Here is an 18,674-nt window from a genome sequence, read left to right on the forward strand (position 1 = left end):
AGAGAGAGAGAGAGAGAGAGAGAGAGAGAGAGAGAGAGAGAGAGAGAGAGAGGGAAGAGAAGAGAAAGAGAGAGAGGAAAGAGAAGCTCGTCGAGGGTAACGAAGGGAGTTTTGACGAGACGATATATGTGGGCGGAATGTTCACATATTGGTCCGTAACGCGAGAACGTGTCGTGTTCGAGCCTCGTCTGCTTACGTTCAACCCTTCGGCCGCACATTTAGCGCGTAATATGAGATAGCCGTGAGCCGACATGGAGTGCGAATCGATTAATTCCCTCCCCCCTCGACGCCTCAATCGCGACTATGACAGTGCAAATGACGGATGTAGTTGGGCGGAAATGTACGTCGACAAAATATGAGGTCGCGGGAACGAAGCCTCGGACGGAAAAGTATCGTTTCGCATCTACTATTTGTCTTCACAGAAAGATCACCCCTTCTCGATTATATCGCGAATCACGTTTCGCCCACATTAGATACGCAACACGCACACACAGCGTCATAGACGGCCTGATCGCGAGTACGCGATTTTCGGCCTTATGCATGTACGAATAAGATTGAAATCGTTATAATTAAAGCCCATTATAAGCCCTATCGTTATAACTGAAGTATGACTTGTGCGACTTTCAGTCTCAAGCGTGATGTGTAACGCTGAAAATCGTGTAACTGTCAGTCTAGAGAATAGCGGAATATATAATACATGGCGCCGTGTGTACGTGTCGCGTATCTAACGTGGGCGAGACGTAATTTGCGTTACAGGCGAGAAGGGGCGATCTTTCTTGCGGAAATGAATAAAAGATGTGAAATGAAGCTTCTCCGTCCGAGGCTTCGCTTCCACGACCACGAATTTTCAGTTGCACTATGAATTACGTCTCATCCTGTGTACGAATCCGCACGAGAATCGCATCGACAATATGAACAAGCTTGTCTGAGACACGAGAAGAATTTTTACTAAATCATATACATCGTGTTGTTGAAATCGCCGTACTTATACTCAACGAATATAAATATTCGTAAAAAATCGCTAAAGGCAAAATTTCCGCGATATTATGTAGCAATTAATTAACAATGCAAGTGTAGTGATACGTGTTGCTATTCAGCTTCTTTTTCCTCGTGACACAATAACGTGGCATTTCTCTTACTTTTTTAAAATCATTCGACATTCCGAATACTGAAAAAATCCCTAAAATCAATCGATACTTTTGGTCCTCGAAAAAAAGTCCTTGAATCTGCCGAGAAAACTTGCTGGAAAAATATACATCAAGAGAAACGACTTGGGAAAACGACGAATATCTTTTTGTTTGGGCGAAACTCACGAGGGGATGAAACGATAAAGATACAAACAGAACGGTTCGATATAGCGTCTCTCTTTTCGTACGTTACGCGAAGGAACAATGTAGCTGTTTCCACTTGGCGCTCTGTGCTTGAGCGCTTTAAATGATACCTCAATGTGAAAGGTATGACAGGTGTGAAGTCGTATCGCGAACCAGCCGGAGAGCGAGAAAAATCGCGAGACAGAACAAGGTAACGACTATAAATGATGTGACATTATATATATATCGGGTGTATAAGTCACCATCGCATCGAGTGTTAATGCTAGCGTGAATCGGAATTGAATTTGGTTCGGCGACTATGGATTTTCCGTTACATCATGTTCCATGGATAAAACGGGGTCTCAGTTTTGCGGACAGAATTTTGACTTTTCCGGTGATGTTAAATATATTTTCGTGGAAAATTAACTCGTGACGTCGTTACGCAAATATCAGACAATCATGAAAGCTCGTCGACTTCATTGACACGAAAGATTATTTTTCCTTTTTTTCATACAGACGCGAAATCGAACACGATTACTCGAAAAGTGGTGGGAAATGATGGATAACGATGGCGGATACTTAGACTGAAATGGCTCTATCAATTAAAGAAATGTAGCTGAAAAGTTGACGAGCGCAAGTCTCTCATATATTCACTATGAATCTCCTGAGTTCACGCACGTGAAGCTTTGTTTTTCTTTCTCTCTCTTCTTTTCTCCAAAGCGACCTTCGAATAATGAACATTTTAATCGCACACAGTAATTGCTACATCGCGTTTGCTACGTCGTCGTGAAAACGCAAAAACGCGATACGCATGCCCGAGTGTAATCGGCGGTGCGAAAATAATTGTGCAGAAAGATTAATATACACTTAATTCAAAAGTATGCGCGACACGAGCAATAAAAGGATTACGTAATGTAATGCGCACGCGCGTCTGTCATTATATGTGGTTTATTTACGTGATTGTTGACATTTCAATAGGGGGTTCACGAGAGATTCATTGAGTTATCGCGCTCTGCGATAAACATAACATTATATGGTCGTTAGAATGTCCCTATCGTGCGCTATAAACAGGGGAATCAATTGAACAGAATCCGAACAGAGGGAGGAAAACGAAAGAACGTTGTGAACAATCGATTGAATGAGAAATTTCGCCAATAACTGAGGGAAGTGGGATACTCTCTGGTGCATCTGAAACGCGCTGTATATTCTATACGCGCGTTCGTAAAAAACGTAAACCGAGATAAGACTGGTAATGACAAGGTAATGACTTGTTCCAGCTTGCTTAGTAATTCCATGGTGAGTTAAGCGCGATATACAGAGTGTCGCGAAACTATCGGTCGCGGGATCTCGCGTACAGCTGGCGTGCGCGTGATGCGAGCTTACGTAATCCACAAACGTGATTTGCACCACGACTCGTCCCCTTAACTCCGTCTGCAGCGAGATCACTTTTTCCAAATTTGCAATAAACATGTTATCCGACCTGCCGCTCGATCAGAGATAAAATTAAGAGGAAAATTCCACCTCAGACGCAAAATACAATTAACGGGGAAAGAAAATACGAAGAGTGATATTTTCTCAGGTAAAGATTGGGGGAATTATTAGTCGCGAAAGAGTCATGATAAACAGGGCGGGAAGAGGGTTTTTCCAGGAACTTTCCCTCTCTTTTTTAATTAAGGAGCTTATTCGTTAAGCATGTATTTTCAGGGCGTCCAAGGAACGTATTTTCAGCGGTGCATCATGGGAGTCGCTATTTATTCTATTAAACGTGCTATTTATTCAGCAAAAATACGTTTTTATATATCTTTTTTACTATCTTAATAATAAACGTGCTATTAGAACACTCGCCATGTTCCTAGAGAAATCTGTTAAGTTTCTAGCGAAATTTACAGTTTTTTTAACAAAATATATCTTACTGACAGTTTATTTCTGGGTTAAAAACATAGCAAAATTGGGAAGAATTTATATGAGAAAAGAAAACTATAATATTTTCTCTATCGCTTCTACCGTACCAATTATGAGATATTCCGTATTAAATTTCTCATGAACAATGCGAAGAAATTGCATGTGAAACTTTAACTACGAACGTGTTTTATATGTTGAATTTAAATAAATGTTGAATTTTAACGTATAATTTTCTGGTCCAAGTGAATAAACGTCCTTGGAGCGGGCGACCAAGCTCGCGGATCTAAGAGCCCCATCCCCGTCCTCGGGGTCCTTCGAACCGAGCTGTCTTCGAACCGAGACGTTTCGCAAGCGCCTTTGAATTCCCTCGCGCGCCAACGCAAAGTTCTCCCCTCAGGGTCTCGCGGTGCAAAAGCGCGTCTCGGTCATTCGGCCGCGTCGCGACGCGACGCGACGCGCCACGCACTTGGCACGACGTCAAAGGGAAAAGAGCGAGAACGCGAGCGGAGTTTCGGCATGAGGTCAGCCTCGCGAGGCCGCTGAAACCCGAATGTGATTTACGACGATAGGGTTGTTATCGCGACGGCGATAAAAAGAGAGATCTCGCGAGCGCGACAACGATCTGCCGGTACGACGAGGCGAGTGAACGAGAATGTCGCGGAAACGAAAAAAGCAGACGTTTGTGATTGAATAATCCGAGAGAGCGCGATCGATCGCGCGGCCGATGCGGTCCTACCTACGCGCCCGAGCGAGTCGCAAATAGTCGCGCGCGAGCGCACAGCTTTTCGAGTCATCACTCTTCATTTTGCCCCGGGCTTCAAAAACTTCGATCCCGTCCCGTCCTCTCTCTCCTCTCTCTCTCCCTCTCTCTTTCTCTCTCTCGCTTGCTCGCTCGCTCTCGCTCTCTTGTCTCTCCCTCTCCCTCCCCCTCTCTCTCGTTCGCTCTCGCTCTGTCCTGCCGTCATACACATCCCGTGCATTTAACTGTGCGCGCGCGCGTCGCCGATGCTGCGGCTGCTGTTTGTCGCCGCGCGCGACGTCAATAAAACGCGTCAAATTCAATTAAGCGATATCAGCATCTCGAAACTTGGCCCGCGCACGCCTGGCCCGAGCCGGCCATGCTCCGCTCTGCGTTGTTCATTAGCATAGTCGTCGGATTGATACTGAATTTCGACGGAATTGTCTCGCCGTCGACGCCGGACGTGTTTCCGCGACGCGGACGAAATTCACGAGAGAAAAGGGACGAGACCGACAGTTGAGAATCGTAAGGCGCCATGAAACGTTTAGTGGTCCGCCAGACTCGCCAGGATACCGCAGATGCGGGGGCGGCAGGATTAGGAACTAATAATTGAAGGTGAAGTCTGTCACATATTCACGCGCGCAACGAAGGATACATCTCGTGTTACTCTCTTCTCTTGTGCGTAGACTTGTCAGTGTTCTTTTACATGTTAGATCAGTTATTTGCATTCTGTTGTATAAAGTGAAGTATAATTGATTAGAGGAGTTTATTAATGATGGAATCAATCATTCTCACGCGCACAATGAAAGACATATCTCGCATTTCTCTCTTCTTGTGCGCAAACTTAAGTCATCACGAGTGTTCTTCTGTATGTTAGATCACTTATCTGTATTCTATCATATTGTGGAATATAATTATGTGCTGTTTACATTCAATATTATATAATATTTAATTAACTATAGAAAACGCGCAAACTATATGGAGAGAATATTGTAAATAAAAATTACGTTAAAATTGTACTTCCTTCTGCAAAGTTTTTTGTAAAATTAAACTCTATTAAAATTGTAGTATATATATATATATATATATAAATTATTTTAAAAATAATAATTTTAACGACCTATGTCTAACACACAATATAAAAAAAAACATTCAAGTAATTACAATAGTTTTGAAATAAAAAGTCATACGTACATAATATTTTTAAACAAATATAATGGTTTGGTTTCTGTCATAATTCTATATGGTATAAAATTGCAAAAATTTTGTTGTAATTTTTGCTGCAATATAATTTTTAGATACTTAAAGCTACTGTAACCTCTTAAAAAATTAAGAAATTTATTTCCACGTAATTTTACTAATTTTTGTGCTTTCGATGCAAGTAAGCTTTTTAAAGAAAGAGAGAGAGAGAGAGATAAATACCGAGGATCGTCGCGGCAAAAATTGCACGTAACGGGAGCATCGTTGCCCACGCATTCTGCGAATTCACTTATAAAAGTCGAGCTTTCGCCTCTCTGTAACGTGGCGCTCTTCGCAAGTGAAGCACGTTACGGCAAAGCTGTGTGAATGTCACAAAGACGAGCTTTCTGAAAAGCGGCTAATTAGCGACGTCCAGTCGCTCGCTCGCTCGCCCGTCCGATCTCTCATTGGACGGGGACGACGTCTATATTTTATGTCGATTGCAAAGACGCAAATTTCGCGACAAACCGTCCCAGCACTCCTTCGCCAAGTGTACAAAAATTCCTCTCGGCGACGAGTTTGAAATAATACACGTCATACGACACGCGGAGCGAGCTGGTGTACAGGAAATGAGTTAAGTCGCTTTATTCCGCCCTTCGTGGAGCCGCGACGAAAGACGAAAATCACACTTTGTCCTCGGAGCAGAGGACGCTCTCTCGGCGAGAACCATCTGTCCGTCGTTACCGTCGGCTACATCGTGCCAAGGAGGTTTACGAAGAGTTTCGGCTCGAGCACTAACATGAGTCGTCGTGTGCGTTGCATTGTGTCGATTACAAAGTGTTGAACAGCAACACGAACCATCAAACTGAGAGCTCCCATCACACTGAGAGAAGAACTGTCTGAGAAATAAACGATATTCATTCTGTGAGTGCCAATAACATATATTCATTAAAGTCTACATTGTTTTCCTCAGTGGAATAAATAATTACTTTCGTGAAAAGTGAAGGAGGTTTTAAGAAAATGTATATTCCGTTATTTGAAAAATATTTTATATCAGTATAATTAAATATATTATTATAGTACTCACACACTGCGAATATGAAACATTGTTTATTTCTTAGATATTTTTTTTCTCACAATGCATATAAAAATTTGTAAATTTGCTGGGTATCGAGCGAAAACAGTCGGAGTTTCCAAAACATGTACATTATTAAAAAAACAAGTTTTGCGAATATAAAAAGCGTACAGTTCGAATCGCGAAATTTGGTACTCGAAGGAAACTTTGCCAAGCCTCTCGATAATCGCACTGAGTTTTGGAGATGTCGCTTAAATAATAACAACTGTAGTTACATAGTTGCAGGAGGCGAATCGAATGCAATTCGATACATATAGATAAATCTTTCATATTGTGTATTTTTACGAGCACACGTGGGACTACGGTTAAACGCGTAGGAATCCGCGGCGGATTCCGTTATGTACGCGGGGTTAATAAAACGAAGAGGGAGAGAAAATGGGGGGAAAAAAGCGAGCGCTCTCCGCACGCACGTGCACGAAACGATTATAATTAACGAAACGCGCCTCGACACGCTGCCTGTAGTGACATGGACGATGGGTATCGGGGCGTACGGAACACGGGCGAAGAGAGTACACTTCGGTATAACGCGTCTGTGGATCGTGTAATAGCGCGCTGTATAAAATAAAAAGACGGCGAACCAGGAATAAGTTGCACGCCCACCAGCCGCGTTTTTTTCTGCATTATTAGCTCGCAAAAGAAGGAGGTGGAGAGAAAGAGCGAGAGAGAAAGGGGGTGGAAGGCTAGGGGAGAAAAAGAGAGAAAGAGAAAGAGTGAGTGAGTGAGAGGTGCTGATGTAGAATCCAGTCAAGGTGACTGTGACGATCATCGCGAAGATTCACGTCGATGCTATCCACAAGGACGCAGAGTGGACGAAATCGTCGCGCAAAAATGACGAGATCGATCGCCGCGGTGGCGAGGAACGATCGATCATTGAGGCACGCCGGTTTTATCTCGATTTCTGACGATAAGATGTCTTCCCCTTCCGGGAGATATCGTGTCAAATGTGTGCCTAAAATTCTAAACATCAAAAAGTGACGTAAATCTTAAACGTGAATTTTCAGTGCGTTTTCGTTTGCTCATAACTTCCGGAAAAATGATCGAAATTGTTCTTTTATCGGTGCAGAAAACGTTGAGGAAATATGAATCTCTCTTTCTGTTTCTTGCGATTCAATGGAGATTATAAGATAAGTTATAACAAGGAAATAAAACATATGTTTTTTGGAAAATGGTCCGGCTGAGTCTTGCCCGTGTTTAGGGTTCTAGGGTTAAGGGAAAAAAAATCGAAAATGTAACTTTTCCTGTTCGACCGACAACGTCGAGATTACCGAGCGCGATATCGCGATATTAAACATATATTCCGCGGGCGCGCGGAAAATATGTCGGACTGAGAAAGCTCGCGCGCCGATTTTCTGGCCGGCACGGTGGAAATTGGAAATTGAATCAGTGATCACCGCGGTAATACGAGGAATTTCTTGTCTCCGATGTGCGCTTTGTGCCTCGCTCGAAATTAGCCGGCAAACAAATTAAATTAAACTATAGTAGATCCGTGCCATATTACCCGGCGAATGTGATGTAGAGTCGCGGATTTACAACAAGCCGCGGCCGGATCGCGCGAATTCCCGAGTCGCGGAGAATTCCGTGGCTTTTAACCTTTCGCATTTCAACATCCGGAATCCGACGGGTGCTGGAGGTTGCCCCGCATCGCACTGACAAATTATTCCGGTCAATTTGCTGGTGCCGCTTTTCTTGCGCGTTCTGGAAAACCGGTCGCGCGGTCGCAACTCCCCGGTAAATGTCTCGCAAACGAAGGCCGCATTAAATCGCTCACTATTCAACGACATCAACTACGTCTCTAAATAATTAGGTTAGATTAGGTCTCCAAGCGGTGGCTTCGAAAAGAAAAAAGAATCAAAGCGAATGTGCGTCGTGGGACGATCAGGTGCGACGGAAGCGCGTTACTGTCGAGCGCGATTCATTCGAGTGAGAGAACACCAAGCGCGATATTTTCGCCTCGATCACGAGAAAGGTCAATTCAAATGCTCGGAGTCAATCGTGAAACTCCTCCTACGACGTGAACTTGCGACAAGTGAAGATCTTCGAAAGCGCTCGGAAACATTCACTTTTCACGAGTTCACGCTGGAAGAAGAGGGATTTATGGTCGCGACCCTCTCGACTCGTTTCTTATCGCACTAATCTTCTCGTCTAATTCCCTATCTAATTTCTTTCTGACACACTGTCGGTCGATCTCTCTCTCTCTCGCGACGAATCGTAGTTTGATCAAGCAGTCTCTCGCGACGAGAGTTCCCAGGAGAGATATGATGAATTTTATTCGTGGATTTCACGGTATTGATCTACGTGCAGGGGGGAGGAAGAGGGGGCAAGGGGGAACTTGGAGGAATTTGAGTAGGAATGCGTTGTTATATGAGTGACTCGCGTGAAATGTGCGCCGAGCAAAGTCTGACGAGACACGTGCGACTCGCGCGCGATTGTCAATGTGTTGAGCGAAGACATATTGTTGCGCAAAGTGAAAGATGGCGATCGGGTCGAGTGACAACCAGAAGCCGCGTGTACACTTGAAGGAGAGCACGACGGCGAAGCCCTCTACGCGAAACTTCATGTGAACCAGCGGGTTCCACTTCGTGGATTCTGACCGCAGAACTGCGTAACTAGAAGCGAAAGAAGAAAAAATAGACAGAGAGAACGAGAGAGAGAGAGAGAGAGAACCCAATGATTCCGTAACATTACGAACCAAATAATCGCTAAGCGTCCTTGCGGCTATCGCGAACTGCGCGCCTTTGTGGCCATAATGACGAAGATAGAAAAAAAGAAGCAAGAGTGGAGGAGCAAGAAGAGCAAGATGAAGAAGCACAAGGGCGGCAGCGGTCCCGTCGCCACCACCACCGTCGATCGCGAATCGACGGATCCGCCGAACTGAGCCCTGGTGGGCCAGATGGACAGATAGAACCGCCAAACTCGATTTTGCCGATTTCTCCTGCCGAGCGAAAGAAGACGCGCGCAGTGCTCGCGGCAAAGCGACTAAAAGCTCGAGCGAGGGAGCGAGCGGACCGATCGCGAAACACGACGTGTCGTTACGGTTTTAGCGCGAGGACCATCACGAAACGGAGGAGGAAGAGAGAGAGAGAGAGAGAGGAGAGAGGAGAGAGGATATCCCGAATAACCTCACGGAAGAATAATACAGATGCACGAGAGGGCGAAAGAGAGAGAGAGAGAGAGAGTAGAGTGAGTGAGAGAGAAAGAGAGAGAGGTGGATCGAGAACGAGCAGCGGGCGAGTGTATATTAACAAACCGCGGGAAAAGACACCAAAAATAATTCCCGCGCGAAGAAATAAATCCGGGGATGCCGGGGATGCGCGCAGGGCGAGAAGAGGCGCCGAGAGTAGAGAGCGAGTAGCAGGGTGGTGCCTAAAAGAAGGTTGACCGGGTGGGTTCTGGGTAGTAAGCTGAATTAGTAAACCGCCATCGGAAGCGAGCGAGTGAGCGGGTGTGTATTATAAGAGGCACGGCGAGGCGATCGCCGCGGGTAGTCGCAAAAGTGACGCGGGCTCGGTTTTCGATCGGTGTCGTGGTTTCTTCCCGAGACCAAGTTAGACAGAGAGGAAGAGAAAGAAAGAGAGAAAGAGAGGGCAGAGAGGGAAGGAAGAAAAGAGAAGCGGAGTTCTTCGGAGGAACGAGCACGAGGATATGGCTTCGACGGATTCGCGCACGACGGAAGTGTCGCCGGGAACCGCGCGCGGACGCTACACCGACGATGACGATGACGATAAGGACAACGACGATAGCGTGACGATGCAGCGCGAAGACGACGGTATCGCGAGCGAAGAACGCGAGTACGGAGAACGCGCGAGGAGCCGCGTCGCGCGACAGCGATGATGCAGCAGCAGCAAGAGCAGAAGAAGAAGAAGAAGCAAGCGCGCAGGCAGGCAGCTGCTGCTGTTCCGCAGCAGCAGCAGCAGCAGCAGCAAAGCGGGCAGGACTTACCTCTGCTGTTTTTAGAACTCCACTCCCAGAACTGCCGCGAGCCGAGCCGAGCCAAAACCAAAATACCACCGATATAGTAGCGCCCCTTTTTCACCGGGGTGGTGGGACGCGGCCAGGGGAAGAGATGGAGAGAGTGTGCGTGTGTGTATGTGTGTGCATGCATGTGCGCGCGTATGCGTGTATGAGTGATCGGGGGTGTGTGTGTGTGTGTGCTCCTAAGACGGCCCACCTCTCTTCCACCGACACCCAACCGGCGTGGTCCTCGGCGAGAGTAACCGCGCGACAACGAAGACGACGGCTAATCTAACCGACGAGCGAGACGATCGCGATCGCGACGACAACGGCGAAAAAGACGACGATCATGATGACGACGACGACGACGACGACGACGACGACGACGACGACGACGACGATGACGACGACGACAACGACAACGACGACCATGAAGACGCGCCGCGACAACGACCACAAGGAGGATGATGGCGTCTCCGCGACGGCCGTGCCGCGATGGCGGCTTCATGCCCCATGCAAAACGATCATCCCGGTGCTAACATCCCCGTCGCGCTCCAAAGACCGAGAATCGAGAGCGATACGATATGGGTGAGTTCACTCTTCGATGCTACGGAGACGGAGAAATGTACACTGAAAGCAAACGTACTCTCTAAGACCCGTATTAGTAGTTAGGGGCTAAACCACTCACTCATCGATAGCCCCTTTAGTCATTGGCGCTCTAGAAAAAGCTGGTTTTTCTTTGCGACCAGGGACATCAGTTTAGTTGTGACCATTTCCTTTGGTATCACGGAGTGCCTGCACTGAAGAAGCTCCACTGCAATGTTGGTCACATGGAAAACCAGGGTTTTCCAGAGTGACTAAAGGGGCTGCTAATTGTAATTTGCTGTGAGATACTCAGATTTGCATTCAGTTTCTCAGTTGAATCGCGATATAAACGATCACATGTATCACGATGTGACACGTATCACATGTATGTATCACATGTATCACGAAGAAGAACTTGAGTCTGATTCTGAATAAAAATCCGAGCATTTCACATGAAATTCCTTGAAATTCCTTGAAAATTAAAACTTGAGTTGAAATCCTTGTTTGAAGACAGTTTCAACTGAGATTAAGTCGAGTCGATTACAAATATGTAATTCTCTAATCTGAGCCTTTCATCGTTCTCGAGAAAAATAGCCCAAAAGAGTCCCAATTTCAACAGATGGCGCCATGTAAACAATGATAGGCATGTAAACAGCTGACACTGTTCGTCCTTTGTGAACGGCAAGAATCTATCTTTAAAAGACGTCCTTCACTTTAAACGTGAAAGCGCTATCAGGTTGAAATCATGCTGAGTTTAAGCCAATCTTCTCTAGCGCCATCTGTTGAAATTGAGATTCTTTTGGATCACTTTTCTCGAGAACGGTAAGAGATGAGAAAATTATATAATTAAAATAAATTCGACGTGAGCTTCAATCGTATGTAAAACATTGTCATTGTTCGATCAAAATCAGGCGGAATTTAATCATCCTCTTTCACTCAGAGAAATTCAGAGAACGCCTTGAGCTAATCAAGGAATTTCGAAAGAGAGCAAAATACGCGATTTGGAAGACCCGGTTTTAGGACGAAGTCCAAACGAGATCTTACAAATGCAGCTTGAGTTGGCGATAACCAAAGAAAGCTGTGGCACATTCGAGATCATCGAATAGCTCGGAGCACAAGTGGAATATATTGATGATTGCTTACGCAATCTTGTATCTCGTATTGGAAATTCGTTTGAACAAAATTTTAACTTGAACTTTCGACCTCTTAACTTTCAGTCTTTCCACTTTTGCTTTTACTTCTTTCGCGAATTATAAGCGTTATGTTTGCTTTAAATTCCATGATCGTTCTCGCAGCTTACTTCCGTTACCGCACCCAAACGAATAAATCATTTTCGTACAACAGTAGCATCGAAACTTCAGCTCACCCATATTATATCGACTTCGCTTCTTCCACCCTCCTTTCCGTTGCTAAGCGAAGTAATGTTTTCCTTTCCGCTTATGTATAAGGTAAAAGTACCAATATCCGGGCACGTGCTTAATCCTGCACATTCTTATTGCTCTAGTCTTTCAATATAAATATTTAAATTTTCAATATAAAATATAGGGGAGATTGGGGCTAGTTGACTACCAAATTATTAAAAGCCAAAATCGATTATTTCTAATATTTTTTAACAAATCACAGAATTAAGTAAGCGAAATCGTTAAACATGTAAAAGTTGGCTTTGAAATCCCTGCTTGTTTGATTCTGAATTCTGTTAGAAAACAATAGAAATAATAGATTTTGTCAATTCAATCCCGGTTGCCAAATAGCTCAAATCTCCTTTGTGTATATATGCAATACTTATATATATATATATTTTTTTTTTATATTAAAATATATATTTAAATATATATATTAAAATATATATTTTATATATTTTTTTTATTGAAACTTGGACATTGGTACTTTCACCTTACATTTGGCTCATTCTAGCGTGCGAATTAGCCGAATGTGGGCGATTCAGAATTCGCGCAATCGATCTCGACCTCGCGGGCTGAATCGACAGAGAGTTCGGCAGATTGTTTGATCAGGTGCCGCGCGAGATTCCAGCGTTTTCAGCGAGCTTCCAAGTGCGCGTGCCAGCGGCTCTTTCTCATCGACACACGTCGACGGAAAGGCGGACGCATTAATTAACGTCCCGTTCGTTCGTTTCTTTCCGCACAGGCAGTCCCTTGCAATTTTCGTTCTCGCTAGTTTTTTAATCCAACGCATCGTATCCACACGTTCGGAAACGCCATTTCCGCAACGATTATCGCGGCAACTTAATTTGTGTGACTTCGATACTTGTTCGTTGCGCAATCCGAGATCATTTGTGCGAAAGAGTCATGCGGTACAAATCAACGAGAAATCGCGCAACACCAACTGCGTCCGCGCGAATTTCACGCGGCCGGGAGGGGGATCATCGTGAGGCGTTTCCTCCGCGGAATCATTCCAAGGAAATGAGCCATCGAGAAAACCTCTAGCGCCAACTTCAACGACACAGAGTACGATGACGCGAAAATGACGTCATGTTGCGCGCTGACTGAAGCAACGTTGCTTAGTTCCTCTGTAGATCACGCGCTTCTTGAGAAGCGCGACTTTTAATCATTTTATTTCATTTCAGCAAAATTTCCTAAGACTAGGCTCTTCTTATTCCCTCAAGGCCGATATGAATCAATGCACGGCTGTTACAGTGCAGTAAGTTCAATTAATGCAAGTTTATTGCGCACGGAAAAAAATATTTGGTTGAATTAACCAAATATCTGGTTAAATATGAACGATTCAGAAATTCCGATTGAAGTAACCCGAATTCTGTTTAACTCAACCAAAAATCTTGTTAATTTAAAAAGAATTAAACAGAATTCGGGTTACTTCAATCAGAATTTCTGGATCGTTCATATTCAACCAGATATTTGGTTAACTTAACCAAATCTTTTTTTGCGCTATAACAGCCGCGTCTTGGCTCTTGTTGGTTCTTGACACTCTTGATTCCGATTGTGAGTCGGAGAACTGTGATTTCCTCAGTTTTCGAATTTTTTCAGCGCGAGAGACGAGACGAGTGAGATATTGATCCGCAAAGGATTCGCTTGTCCCATCGCGCCTCAATTTACCTCCCTTTATTTTCGCGCGTAAAACTAGTCCTCCAATGTCGAAACGGTACCTCCATTAAAACAGACATCCCAAATTTATTTGCGACTTATTTACCGACTTTGCATGTACAATTTCGGAGCATCGACAAACCCGGATTATCGTTTTAAATTTCATTACCCGAAGCTGCTCGACGAATTCGGTATAAGCGAGTACGCTAACAGTAATAACGGCGGGCAACTGCAGGCACGCGTCGGCTTCGGTCATATTTCGCAAGCTGATCGGGCGAGTCGCGTGCCGTTCGATCGAAGTAACCCTTCGAGCGCACACATCTGACGGAAGACACGCCAAGGGCACACAGGTGCAAATTTGCACTAACGAGTTTTGCCGACTTACAACTCGGCTTCGAACTGATCAGTTCCGATTTTTTTCATGTAAGAAAAGGGGATCGGAGATTTGACGAGGATGATAGAAGAGCCGATAGAGAATTGAAAAATTGATTCACATTTGATTGTTTTTCGGGAAAAATTACTTCTTGGAGGAATCGATGGTGCAAATTTGCGCCCGAGGGATTTAATCATCAGCGTGAACTATTAATTCCTCGCGATCGCGAGCGCACACACCAACGAGAAGAAAAGCCATCAAGTTTCCATCTGTGTATCCGCGATTACCCGAGGTATGTACGATTTCCAACAGCTACCTGACGGTAGTCTCGTCGATTACAAATCGGCCGGCCTGAAATTCGCAACCTATCGCTTGAAACTCCACTTTTTCTTCATGGGGGTCGTCATTATTCATCGTCATGAGGGACTTTTCGATCGTCAACGCCGAATACCTCTGCTGGATCAGTTAGTTCCACAGACGCATTTCTGTTATAATACTATTAGCTACCTATTCCAGTTCACTAAAAGCTTTGTAATCCGCGAGAACCTTTAATCCGCGAGTCCCCCAAACGTATGAGCCGCCTAATAATAAAGCAACAATAATAAATTAATAACACTTCACAATTGCGAGGACCGACTATTTTTCAAGTCCGTTGCTATTTTAATTCCGATATCGACAACCGAGAGGCAACATCTGGTGGATCTGGGCCATTCCGTATAAATACGGAACGTTATACCGACGAGTCGAGAACGCGAGAGAGATAGAAACTAGCTTCCGCGTGAGCGAGAAAGAGAGAGAGAAAGAGAGAGACAGAACGAGAGACCACGGGATTCGCGGACTCGGTTCGCGTATCTTCGGTATCCGGCAGGGTACGAGAGGAATAATTGAAGTAATCACGGCGCAGCGGAGCGGCTTCCATGGCGTGGAAGCTGTGTCTTTGCTCGACAGCGCTGGGAGCCGAAAATGACGCGTAACACTGTTAAGTGACGGCTAACCGGCGCTAAGCGGCGGGCTAAGCTATTTTATTTAGAGGAGTCGCTGTATAAATCAGATCGCGATGCAAGGTAGAGAAAGGGGCAGAGAGAAAGGACGGGGGAAGGGTGAGAGAGCCGAGAGGGGTATACCAATCCGTGACTGACGTGACATAATGCGACTCGCAACGCCGAATCAACCCCTCGCATCCCTCGACCCTTCGCAGCATCCCTCTTGTAAACGCGAAGGGAAGAGATAGACAGACAGATAGATAGAGAGATAGAGAGATAGAGAGAGAGAGAGAGAGAGAGGGTGAGAGAGAGCGAGAGAGGCAGAGAGCGAGTGAATGACAGAGAGGGACAGAGAAAAGGGTGGGAGGGAGGGAAGAGGAAAAGGAGGGAGGAACAGAGAGAAAGAGAGAGAGAGAGATACGTCCAATTATAAAGCCTGACGTAACATCGAAGTTTCCATAATTACTGCGCCACTACCATAGCCAGCCAGTCACGCCGCGAGATCGGCCGATGAATTACTTATGCCCGCGTTATCTCACTTCGCTCTCTCCGCTGCATTCGGCTACTAATCGGGTTAGCGGTGCCTGGAAGCGACTCCGAAATAGCGAGCGTTATTAATTTAAGTCACTCTTAATACGCTCCGCGCTCTCTACCATATCGGCGAAATCTTTCCCGCGCGTCCTCCCCCTCGTCCGCCCACCCGCCCGCTCTGCCGCCTCCCTCGCGTCTTGCCGCCCTTAGTCGCCCTCCGGTTATCACCGACGTCATTGGTTCATGGAAATATTAATTCGCGCGAGGACGCGCGAGTTCGAAAGTTCGTGCCACCGATTATCGGGAACCGATAAAATTCGCGGCGGTGTCTGTATCTCCGTGTCAAACTTCGCGGCTAAGCTAACCACCGCACAGACCGCTTAAGGCGGTTTTCGCTTAAAATGCGCGATCACGCGGTATCACGCGCGATCACGCGACGATATGCTCGACACGCTTCGGCCAGATTGTGTCGCCTCGTCGCGCGAAAATGTTCGTGCGAAGCAATTTCGAGATGTGCGTTCATCCTCGCGGTCTTATTCCCAATGTGATGTCCCGACACTCACCCCATGGTAATAACAGATACTCAGGAAGGGAGAAATTGATACGTGCTTCGTACGTACGTTATTCCAGAGTGACCTATCCACTGAATGATCAGTCTACGATCGAATCTGCCGGCGGCGAAAAAGTCGCGTTAGCTTTTCGCCTCGTCGTCAAGTTTCAGAGGAGCTGTAAAAACCGCCCCTACCACTTTTGCCACTATCGCAAAACACATGAAAAAGAGACGCGCCGAAAGCAAGCTTTCGCGTCTATAAAAGTCACTGCTCATCTCTAATCGAAGCCACAACAGACATATTTTGCGAGCTGCTGGCGAATATTTTTCTCTTTGTTTATGGGTCAACTTCCCCGATGTAATTTGCGGCAATCATCGGGTTTCGCGAACGGTGAACGTGAGAGGAGACGCGGAGATCATTTATGAGCTGAAACTCGAGCTTTCTCGCGCGATCGAAGTTGTACCGACTTCGACTCGAGCTTTTCCACGAGAAAAATCCCCTTTGTCTCCTTCGCCGTGGAGTCAAATCGCGCGCATGAATTTTGTATTTCCGCCGCTTTAACATTTCAGCTGGACATAATAACGCACTCAGTAGTAGCCGGTAACGTTAATTAGAACCGTCGGCGAGCGCACGCCGTGTTACCAAAAATAACCGCACGCACGAAACGCGTCACGTCCACGTAGCGCTAATGGCAGCTTCGTAACTCTCTCTCTCTCTCTCTCTCTCTCTCTCAAGCTCTTTCACTCTTCTCTCCCTCTTCCTCCCTCCCTCTCTCCCGCTTCCTCTCTGTAGCCAAAACTCTAAGAGACTTCGCAAGAATCATCGAGGAATGTCCAAAGCGGAAGGACACCGCATCGCACAACCGCCGACGAGAGATAACCCCGATCGCAAGGGACCAAGAGGGGAAGGAAGAAGAGGAGAAAGAAGAGGGTGAAGAAGAGGGGAAGAGGACCGGCTGACCGGCCAGCGATCCTGCGGCGGAACTTTTTGCCCTCGCGACCAAGCGCTCTCTCGGCGGAAAGTAGAAAAGTATAAAACGACATTGCTCTGGATCGGCACGTGCCACTCGATAAATCTGTCGGCAGCTGACGGCACGGCGGCTGCTACGAGCGACACACACACACATACACACACCACACTCTCTCTCTCTCTCTCTCTCTCTGTTCTCCCCCTGCTTCCTCACCTCTCAGTTTCTCCCTCTTTCTCATTCCCTCGCCGAGATACGCCCGCGTACGCTTACTCCTCATTTCTCTCTTTTGCTCCCTTTTTCTCTCTCTTTCTCTCTCTTTCTGTTTTACTCGTTTTTTCTCTCTCCCTCCCTCTCGTTGTAGCTGGTTCTCTCTTCCTCCCTCGTCTCTCATCTTTGTCGCTCCGCGTTCTCTACACGGTCCAGGAGGGCCAAGCATCCCCAACCGAGCGCGCGCACACGTGCGGCCCGTGACGCCGCACGACTCGGCGCGGTTTCTCTTCCTCCGCTGAATTATATCGCCCGTCGTTTCGTTCGACGCGGTTCGTGCTCGGGCTGCGAGCACCGGCCACCAATCGTACGCAAAACTCCCCCGTAGCGATATACATCGCACGCTTCAAGGTCGGGCTTGCGGAGGTACGAGGAATATTTAACCAAAGCGGGCTACTCGCGCAGATTTGTTTACCGGAGAGCGATAAATTGCCGTGCTTGCGGAACGTTGAATTTCCGTCTCTCTTTCTCTGGCGCGCGCGCGCGCGCGCGCACACGTCCTGAGAAAATACATATTTCCCATATACACAATCGCAGTTCGCCGAGTTTCCGCGCGTCTCCGCATGTCATTACTTGTGCGTCACGCATACATCGTCTAATTTACATACAGCGGCCTGGCCGCGTCGCGTATTTCTTCCATGGAAAATTCCAAACAGAATTATCCGATCTCAAGGTATCGATGACCTTTGCGAATGAAACGAAAGGCACCGACTCGGTATTGTTCGCCGACACTTTCCACGAGAGATCCCATTTCCCTCCTGATATATATCCCGCTCAATAACTTCCTCCCGCAAGTTCGAGTCACCTAACTTGAGGGAGCGGAAATGACTTTAGAAGAAAATTCCTCTCTCAAGAACGCGCGATGTGACGATTCGTTTGAAATCTCAGACCCACGTCGTACACGTGGCGGGAAAAGTTGGAGATCGTCCCGAGCGATCCGCACGAGCATTCGTGACGTCGTTATCCTCCAGCAGCACGCGCGCGCGCGTCCTCCTAATTAATCGGGGCTAATTACCCAGAGCCGCACGGTGCACGCGCTTTCCCGACGGCGTAGCGTAGCGAGAGTTTTCCGCTAAACGGGGTCTCTCTCTCTCTCTCTCTCTCTCTCTCTCTCTCTCTCTCTCTCTCTCTCTCTCTCT

The 18,674-nt window shown here is 46.4% G+C and overlaps 1 protein-coding gene across 2 annotated transcripts in view; it reads right to left on the reverse strand.

The window, feature by feature from the left end:
• LOC116849065 (myocyte-specific enhancer factor 2) overlaps positions 1 to 18,674 on the reverse strand; it is a 112,630-nt gene that overhangs the window by 52,209 nt on the left and 41,747 nt on the right. The window contains exon 1 of one of the 2 annotated variants that reach the window (XM_032825864.1): positions 10,205 to 10,559. The exons of the other annotated variant lie outside the window; for it this stretch is intronic. The gene's annotated coding sequence lies outside the window, so the exon portion shown is untranslated. Of the gene's footprint in view, positions 1 to 10,204; positions 10,560 to 18,674 lie in introns of those variants that run through there. 2 annotated transcript variants of the gene reach the window in all.

This window comes from Odontomachus brunneus, unplaced genomic scaffold (assembly GCF_010583005.1).
Source record: "Odontomachus brunneus isolate Ranch 3 - 2012 unplaced genomic scaffold, Obru_v1 Obru_scaffold_005, whole genome shotgun sequence".
In the NCBI taxonomy this organism is placed as follows: Eukaryota; Metazoa; Arthropoda; class Insecta; order Hymenoptera; family Formicidae; genus Odontomachus; species Odontomachus brunneus.